Here is a 9638-nt window from a genome sequence, read left to right on the forward strand (position 1 = left end):
CAAAATCTTCCAATCTCTCATTTAAGTGACCAATTTGCATTCCATCCTTTTGAATGCTGCTTCAACGCTTTTCTGAGTGGAGATCGACTCTTGCTCAAATTAACTTTGATCCATGCTTGCGTGGGATTCCCTCCAGTGGTTGAGATTACCTTGGTAGAATTGAGTGCCCATATAGTTAAATTCTTGCCCGAATTGCATCCTATAAGCATTAGGCACAAAACCCTAGAAAACATTTGTTAGCACAAAAAGATAAAAAAATAAAAAGATAAAATAAAAAGATAAAAAGATAACAATCAAGTCAAAGCTAATAAATAATCACCCATATAGAATAGTTAAACCATGAGTCCCCGACAACGGCGCCAAAAACTTGTTAACACTCGGCAAGTGTACCGAATCATATCAAGTAATAATAAAATGGTAAGACCAAGTATCGTTTCCCAAAGGACTTACGGCCTAGAGAGTTATGTGATTTCTTGATTAAATTAGACTTGTAAACAAAATCATTGTGTTTGAATTGCAGAAAATAAACATTAATGCAAGTTTTGATCAATTGGATCGAAAGAAGCAAAAGAGATGGATATAAAATATGAATGATTATGTTGTTGGGGTTTCCGACTCATCCTATCCACTCTCATGTAATCATGAATTCATCTTTCTTCATTAATGTTAATGTCACTTTCTAATTTACCTTAAACCCTATGTCTCGGTGAAAAAGCCTAATCCTAATCACTACTTTAAAATGTCTTGTCTCCCTAACAATTATACATGCATTACATTCGCATAGAAGCTTAAAGGAAACCAATCCTCCTATTCATATGTCTAGGTAATATTGCTTCCGGAAGAATTTCCCTAGTTCTAGATTTACCTATTGATGACAGTTGAAAAACTATAATTTTTAGACTTAATTTTGACCTTAAAGACAATCTTTATGACTTAGAAACTAGCTTGTAATCATGCTTTTGCTTATGTTTTGGAAATAATAGAGTTGGATGGGTTTTATGCTTGGTTTTCCTTGTTTCTGTAGGTTTTAAGATGAAATGAATGGAAGAAGTAAAGTAGTCAGTAGTTGGACTCAGAAAAGGAAGAAAAAGTGCATAAAAGAAGAGTCGCACATACCGCTCAGCGCCACTTGTACAGCTGAGCGGCACTTTGAAGTCTCGCAACCAACGTTGAGGGGCAAAACTGCAGCTGAGCGTCAAATAAAAGAATCACACTTACCGCTGAGCGCCATTTTATTGGGCCTTGGGCCACTTTTCTGTAATTTTTAGAAGGCTATATAAGGTTTTAGCCGAATTAGGGTTAGTATCTTTGGACAAAAAGAGGCGAAATCACACTTTCTTCACCCCTTGAAGGAGGATTTTGGATGCTCAAGCTCTATTCTTCAAATTCTAGGGTTCTATCTTTCATTCTTTCATTGTTTTTCATCTAGTTTCACCATGTCATGGTGAACTAAACCTTCATTGTTGTTAGGGAACCGATGTAATCCTTTGAAACTCTCATGTATTGAATTGATTCTTTAATTTATATGCTTTCTTTCATTAATTGTCAGGTTATTTCTTCTATACTCTATGCATGCTTTATTTAACTCATTCAATTGCATGATCATGGATGTTATTTGTATGGACACATATAAATAAATCTAGAGCTGAAGAAATTCTTCCAAGAGCAATATTGCTTAGACATAGGGATAGGAGGATTGATTGCCTTTAAGCTTCTGTGCGAATGTAATGCATGAATAATTGCTAGGGAGACAAGACATTGTAAACTAGTGATTAGGAGTAGGCTTTCTTCACCGAGACATCTGGTTTAAGGTAAATTAGAAAGTGGCATTAACACTAATGAAGAAAGATGAATTCTTGAATACATGAGAGTGGATAGGATGAATGAAAACTCCAACAACATAATCATTCATATTTTACATCAATCACTTTTGCTTCTTTCGAGATCCAATTGATCAACACATGCATTCATATTTACTTTTCAATATTTCCATCTAAACCTACAAGATTTCGTTTACAAGTCCAATTTAATCAACAAATCACATAACTGTTTAGGCCGTGAGTCCTTTGGGAAACGATACTTGGTCTTACCATTTTATTATTACTTGGTATGATTCGGTACACTTGCCGAGAGTTAACAAGTTTTTGGCACTGTTGTCGGGAACTCGTGGTTTAACTATTATATTTGTGGGATTATTGATTAGCTTTGACTTGATTTTTATCTTTTTATCATTTTGTTTATCTTTTTATCTTTTATTTTTTTTATATATCTTGTTATCTTTTTAGTTTATCTTTTCTATCTTTTTGTGCTAACCATTGCTTCTAGGGTTTAGTATTTTTGTGTATGCAAGATACAATTAAGACTAGGAGCAAGAAAACTTCAGAACCTGTTCTTGAAGGATTGGACGAAAGTAGAAGGAGAAGGAGGATTCGAACTTCTAGAGAATTATTTCCTTCTCCGGAAACACTTCTACAACCCTCACCACAAAGATCTAACCAGAGTACTGAAGAGATGGCTGAAGAGAACAATGTTAGACGTACTCTGGAGGATTACACCAATGTTGTTGGCCCTCATCACTTTAATAGCATTGCTAGGCCGAGGGTCAATGCTGCAAACATGGAGGGGAAACTGGCGTTGATACAATTGGTCAAGAGCAACCAATTTAATGGGCTATCACATGAAAGTCATATGAGCATCCAATTGGTCACCACATTCAATGAGATTTGCAACATTGTAAAGATCAATGGTGTACCGGATCAAGCAATAAAGCTTTGTTTGTTTCCTTTCTCATTGGGAGGTAATGCTAAGTTATGGTTGAATTCCTTTTCGGAAGGTAGCTTTGTTGAAGGGAAGCTGTGATTTTAAAGTTCCTAAACAAGTACTTCCCACAATCCAAAATCAACAAAGGGAAGCAAGAGATTTCTTCTTTTAGACCAGGCATGGAGGAGACGTTAGGTCAAGCCTGGGATAGGTATAAGAGCTTATTGAGAAAGATGCCCACTCATGGCTTTGATGAAGCAACAATAGTCATTCTTTTCCTTGGAGGTCTTGGTTCACAAACCAAGTTGATGCTAGATGCCTCAACTGGAGGTCATATTAAATGCAAGACTACAGAGGAAGCCGTTGAATTGATAGAAAACATGGCTACTAATGACACCGAGATGCATAATGAGAGAGGAGCTCCAATTCAACAGAAGGGAGTTCTGCAATTGCAATCAATGATGCCTTACTTGCACAGAACAAAATCATAACTCAACAGTTGGAGAATTTGACAAAGAAACTTGCTTAGTTGCCAAAGGAGTTAAAGAATGTTGCACAGGTTCAACAACTTTGTGAACTGTGTGGTGGTGACCATATCAATGGTCAATGCGCTTTTCCAGTGGAGGCTTTAGAAGACATAAATTTCATGGCCAATCAATTTCTATACCGCCAAGGTTACTACAATCAAGGATGGAAACCTCACCCAAGCATGGGTCGAGGTCAGAATGGACAAGTTGGACAAGCAAGACAATTCAACAATGTAGGTTCCCATGGTGTTACGGTGATGGTGGATGGAGGTTCGCGTTGATGGAGACGCGATTGGGTTACGAGAATGGAGAAGATGAAGATGGTTCATGGAGGTGACGGCGAGAAGCGTGGTCTGATGATGGTGATGTGCGTTGAAGGTTGCGATCTACGGCGCGACTTGGAGATGGAGGTTTCAAAAGCGGCGGCCCTTTCGCGAATGGAGGAGGAGCTCGCTGGTTTGATGGCGGCGACCTTGGTGGTTGTGCGGTTGCTGTGGTTATTGGCCGTGGAAGAAGGTGGTTGATGGTGGTGATTTCAGAGGAGGCGGCAAGGTGTCCCGCGAAGAGATGTCGCGATCAGAGGACGGTGACTCTGTGCGACGACGGCGAGATGTTGGTGATGCGAAGACGAACTCGCGGATGGCGGTCGTGGTGGCTTCGAACCCTTGCGCGAAGGAGAAGGAAGGTGGCGGCGGTGTTGCGGTCTGAGAAGGGAGAAGATGAACGGAGGTCGCAGCGTGGTGGTGACGGCGGCAGTGTAGTGGCAGCTAGGGTTAGGGTTTCAGTGGGTGGAAGATGATGCTCATGTGTTAGGGCTAAGGTGGCGCATTCTGACTGGTTCACTAGTGAGTGTAAGGATCAGTGATGTGGCATCATCTGAGTGGTTCAATATGTTAGTGATGGACTGCCACGTGGCATGATCTGGTGAAGTTTGGCTTAGGAGGGGTGTGTATAGGAAACTTAGGGAGGTGTAGTAGAAATGGCTTAGTGTTTGGGTTTGGTTGTTGGCCTGTTTCAGAAATAGGAGTGTATGTAGGGATTTTAGGGGGTGCAAGGGTAAAGTCTGCCTGTTTGGCCCATCTCTGTACATTATTTTCCAAATAAAACCTGATTTTGGGCCTTGAATTGCCATTTGAACCAATAAAACTTATATTCTTAGCTGCACAAATAAACATTAGAACATCCAACAATAATTTATGCGCTAAAACTCACTTTTTATGTCTCTTTATTTCCCAAACCCAACAATTCCAATCATTACAAATTCACTTAAAATGAACCATTTAAGCACAATTATCCCATCAAAAATTTGAATTTTAAAGCATAAACGTGGGCATAAATATGCACTCATCAATTATGCACCTCTATAAATATTTTTTATGTTCTTTTGGGTTTGAAGCATTTCATTACATTTTCTCCGAAGGTGATATTTCTTCCTCAAATATAGATCCTAAAGGCTACTAATGTATAAAGAAAGTTGAACTAGAGTGACAGAAAATGATGCTGAATTTTTTTATTCAATTTGGATACTCTCATTTGATACAAAGAGCTCAATTATATAGTAACAATAATTAATTATAAATGAGTTATAATTAACAAGCTTATTTTTATGCACTAACTGAAGAACACTACTATTTCTAAACAAACTGAAACTGCGCAGGAGACAAGTGCGTCACTCGTTATGCTTGTGCAATACGAAATTATCTACTCAAGGATCTTACTATAACAAGAATAATCTTCAAAGCACCAAATGGAAAAACTCTGTATAATATCAAAATTGGGATAGTTAGATTAAATATTAATAGAAATTTTATATAATGTAAAATTTCACTTACCCTGCAACAGAAGGAGTGGAGTGAGTATAGATTCTTTAACGAGTCTTATTATGTGGTCTTCTGTTTGGATTGGAGTTGCAGTTCTTCTTTCTCATTCTTTGATTAAGAATGCCTTCAACCAAACGGATTGACCATTCCGGTTTTTGAATGAAGAATATTAGATATCCCAACACCATTCCAAATACCCCTCCACAACCATATCCTATAGCTACGACTTTCCAACCAAAACAAAATTGGTCATCATTGTGAAAGGTTTCTAAATCTTTCTCGCCCTTGTAGCATGTTTTCGTCAGAGGCCAACCACATAGCCGAAGATTGTCCCTGTAGGATTCATTTTGGAATGTGTTGAATTGTTTACCTGTTGGTATCTTCCCTACCAGCTGGTTTTGTGAAAGGTTTAAGAAAGAGAGGAAGGGAAGATTGGCCAATGAAGTTGGAATCTCACCCGTGAGCATGTTCGAGGAGAGGTCTAACCATTCTAAATTTTCCAAACCACTGAGGTTTTCTGGAATAAAACCAGTGATTCTGTTGTTAGAAAGGTTAAGGCCTATTAGTGACTTCAACTCTCCAATTATTGTTGGAATCGTTCCTTCAAATCTGTTATTTGATAAATCAACAATTGTTAAGGTAGTTAAGATCCTCTCTATCTCAAAGGTGTTGCCTTTCATTGTGACCTCAATTGAATCATTGTACCTATAATAAGTAGGACGTATATACTGCAAAACACTATGGACATTGATCATCATTCCCTTGAAGTTTTTGAATAAAGCTACAGGCAAGTTGCCTAGAAAATTATTGTTGGAGATGTCAAAAACCGTCAGCTTGGAAAATGTATCGTTCTTGGATTGGAAACAATTGATGGTACCATTGAACCTATTAGCACGTAAAACAAGGACTCGAAGCTCTTGAAGTGATTCTAACCAACTTGGAAATGTATCCTGTATGTTATTGTGTCCAAGGTCCAGAACTCTTAGTTGTTTGCATTTGATCACATGCCGAGGTAATGGTCCCTCCAATTGATTGCCATTAAAATTAAAAGTTTCCAATGTTTCTATCTCAAGATAGCTTCTGGGTATGATTCCACGAAGGTTGTTCCTCTGCAGATCCAAAACTATAAGATTACTCAAGTTTCCAACGCATTTTGGAAGTTTGCATGTCAAGTTGTTGTGAGACAAGATGAGTGTCACGAGGGAGCTTGCGTTGCAAAGAGATGAAGAGATGTCTCCAGTCAATTTATTGTTTGAGATAGAAAAGAATTGAACGGTAGATGGGGGAACAGGAATATCTCCTTCCAACATATTGAAGCTTAGGTCAATGTAATACATATTCTTACTCGAGAGTGAGAGATTCCCAACCGATGTTAGCAGGTTATGAGAAAGATCCAAATAATCCAAAGTATCCGCCATATGATTAAATCCTTCCGTGAATTTGGTTCTTGGAAAGATCTAAAATAAGATAATTGCGACTTGCAGGGGATCGTAGCACCTGAAGATTTGAAAAATTCCTAAGATCTACAAGCCCACTCAGGTTATTTGATGATAGCATCAATTGAGAGAGATTTTGGTGAAAAAATATTGACTTGGGGATACCACCCTGTAGCTTGTTATTAGAGAGATCACAATAAGACAATGAAAAGCCAGAGAATTCGCCAATTGGGCCGGTAAGCTGGTTCCCACCGAGGATTAAGTAAACTAACGATGACAAAGAAAAACACCAAGACGGAATTGTTCCATTCAACAAGTTATCGGACAAATCCAGATAAGCTAATTTAGAAAGTCCTCCGGTTGTATCAGGTATTTGTCCAACTAATTTATTCCCTGAAAGGATTAAATAACTAATCTGAGTGAGCCCAAATGACGATGATGGCAATTGGCCCACTAGGTTGTTTCCAGTAAGATCTAAAACTTCTAATTTGCTTAGCTTGCCAAACAAATTGGGGATCTCACCATCAAAATTATTACCTGCAAGATCTAAGTTAATAAGATGCTGAAGATCGAAAAGAGATGATGGAATCTCACCACTGAATTTATTCGTACGAAGGGACAGATAGTTTAATTGTGAGATGTTGCCCATGCAATGAGGAATGGGTCCTGTGAAATTGTTATACCAAATATCAATGTAAGTGAGACGTTGAAGCTTTGAAAGTGATAATAGAATCTCGCCACTGAATTTGTTAGCACCAAGGTCCAAGTGTTTTAGTTGCGTGAGATTAGATAAAAACTGGATATGTCCTGAAAAAGCATTACCACCGAGATCCAAGTGTCTAAGAGTAGTGCTCCGATTCAACTGTGGAAGCTCACCTTCCAGATAATTCAAAGACAAATTAAGTTGTTGAAGATTGGGTAAATAGAATATGTCATTTGGTAACTTCCCTTGCAAGATGGTATTTGAAAGTCCAAGAGAGACCAAGGAGGATGAAAAGTTGACCAACAAAGACCGAGAACTTGGTTTAATCAAAGACATGTCTAGGCCATCAAGAGTGAGCTCCCTTAAATGAGTTGCATTTACAATGAGTTTTTCCAGGAATGCTGGTTCAATCCTCATCCTACTTTCTGACAGTGAGAGTGAGAGATCAAGTGAAACTAATTTTGAGAGGTGAGAAATTTTGGAAGGAATGACACCACTAAAAGCAGCGTTAGATAAGTTGAGATGAGTGAGAGCGAGAAGATGACCAAACCCAGAAGGCATTGGAGAAGAGGAAAAGTTATTGAGAGCAAGGTTGAGTTTTTGAAGGTGAGTGAGTTTGAAGAGAGTGTTGTTGGAATAAAATGGACCATGAAAGCAACTTCTGCTGAGGTCTAAAGCCAATGACGTGCCCTGAGTTTGTGTCACAACTCACCCCATCCCACAAACAGCAATCAGTACCATTTTTCCAAGATTCTGTCTTTGGATAACCACCATCATCTCCACATCGGCTACCGAGACTGAATGAGGTCTTGAAGCCAAGCAAGGCAGAGGCTTCATCATTGTTGCATAATGTCACCAATGAGGACGGGCATGAAGGAAAATGAGAAAGCAACAAACTCAGTACAACAGACACAAACCACCCCATACTTCTCTAAATGTTTTTGCTCAATAGATTCCAAGTTCCAACCCTTGCTTCACTCTGATTTTTAGAGTTCCAGCACGAAAAGTATAATCATCATATATTGAAATTTTGCGGATTGGACTTGTTGGAGTCAAATTTGTGAATCACACAATGTCTTGACTTGCATTATTACCTAATGGGAAAACAGCTTTGTGCAGAAAATATACAGGATGAGAAACAAACCCCATAGAAGAAAAAAATAGAACAAAAGCAATCACGTGCATGACTTAAAGACTCCAACAATAGTACAATTAATGTAAGGATGTATGTAACACACTCAGAACTTTTATCACGCCTAAGTCACGGTCATTTATAAAATAGGTTTACAACTCCAGTCAAAATTTAAAACTGATTCAGAAAAATCCTGAAAAAAATTAAACAATAAAAATTACATAAACAGTGATTGTCTCCCTTATTCAATGTCTTGTTATTATTCCTTAAATATTCACTACCTATGGTACATAATCACCTCTCAATTTTAAACCAATGTTTTTTGTTGTTTGTGGGTTGATTTTACTTTTTACTCCGGATTATGTTATAAGAATTTTTATCAATGTGTTTGGGATTATAACAGGAATCTTACTTAGATTGAATACGATAAATGCTTGTGCTATCCTCGATTTGCTTATGAAATAAGGTTTTATTACTATATTTTCAAGTTTTATATATGTTTACCGATCGATTAACACTACCAGAAGGTGCTTAATTAACATTCAACATCCAACATCCTTCTATCATTCTATATCACATTTTGGATTCGAAATGCATTTTGAAGTTGTGGAATCCAAAATACAAAATATAATATTTTAACTTCTATATTTTTCAATCCCAAACTTTTCGAATTACTCAATCTAAAGTTTTTTAGATGAAACCCATGAAGGAGTATTTTCTTTATATTTCTTATCATCTACAAAAGTATATGAACAAAATATAGAGACGCGGAAAGTAAAAACCTATACAAAAGCTTGTGATAATAACAAATAATTGTATGGTTGGCTCAGTTTTGTTTCAAAGTAGAAATTAAGCTCAAATTAAGTTTGCCTGAACTGATCTCAATAAAGTTCAAATTAAGTTTGCCTAAACTATTGTTCAGGCTATTATGGTTCCATATGTTGTGGAGTCGTATGCTACCTACTCATAGCTTGAGCAATTGATGGTTAACCATGATACTATTTGTGTTGAAAATTAATCTTCTTTGTTTAATAATCTAGATGTGTCATAGAGGTGCAACGAAATGCTTAGTGTGAACAACAAACTAAGGAGGAGGTGAATTAGTTTCTTATTGCAAAATTCGTGCCTTTAATAATTTTCTCTTTATTTTAAATTCCTTAGCAAATAATTAAAACAATAATAGAGAGTAAGAAAGAAAGAAAATTGCACAGAGAATTTTATACTAGTTTAGATCACAACGATCCTACGTCCAGTTGCTAA

At 37.4% G+C, this 9638-nt stretch overlaps 1 pseudogene; it reads right to left on the minus strand.

Moving 5' to 3' along the window:
• Positions 1–4976: 4976 nt before the first annotated feature.
• Positions 4977–8298, minus strand: LOC124836259 (uncharacterized; annotated as a pseudogene).
• Positions 8299–9638: the final 1340 nt, after the last annotated feature.

The sequence above is a fragment of the Vigna umbellata genome, chromosome 9, assembly GCF_029865625.1.
Source record: "Vigna umbellata cultivar VRB3 chromosome 9, Vumbellata_1.0, whole genome shotgun sequence".
NCBI lineage: Eukaryota > Viridiplantae > Streptophyta > Magnoliopsida > Fabales > Fabaceae > Vigna > Vigna umbellata.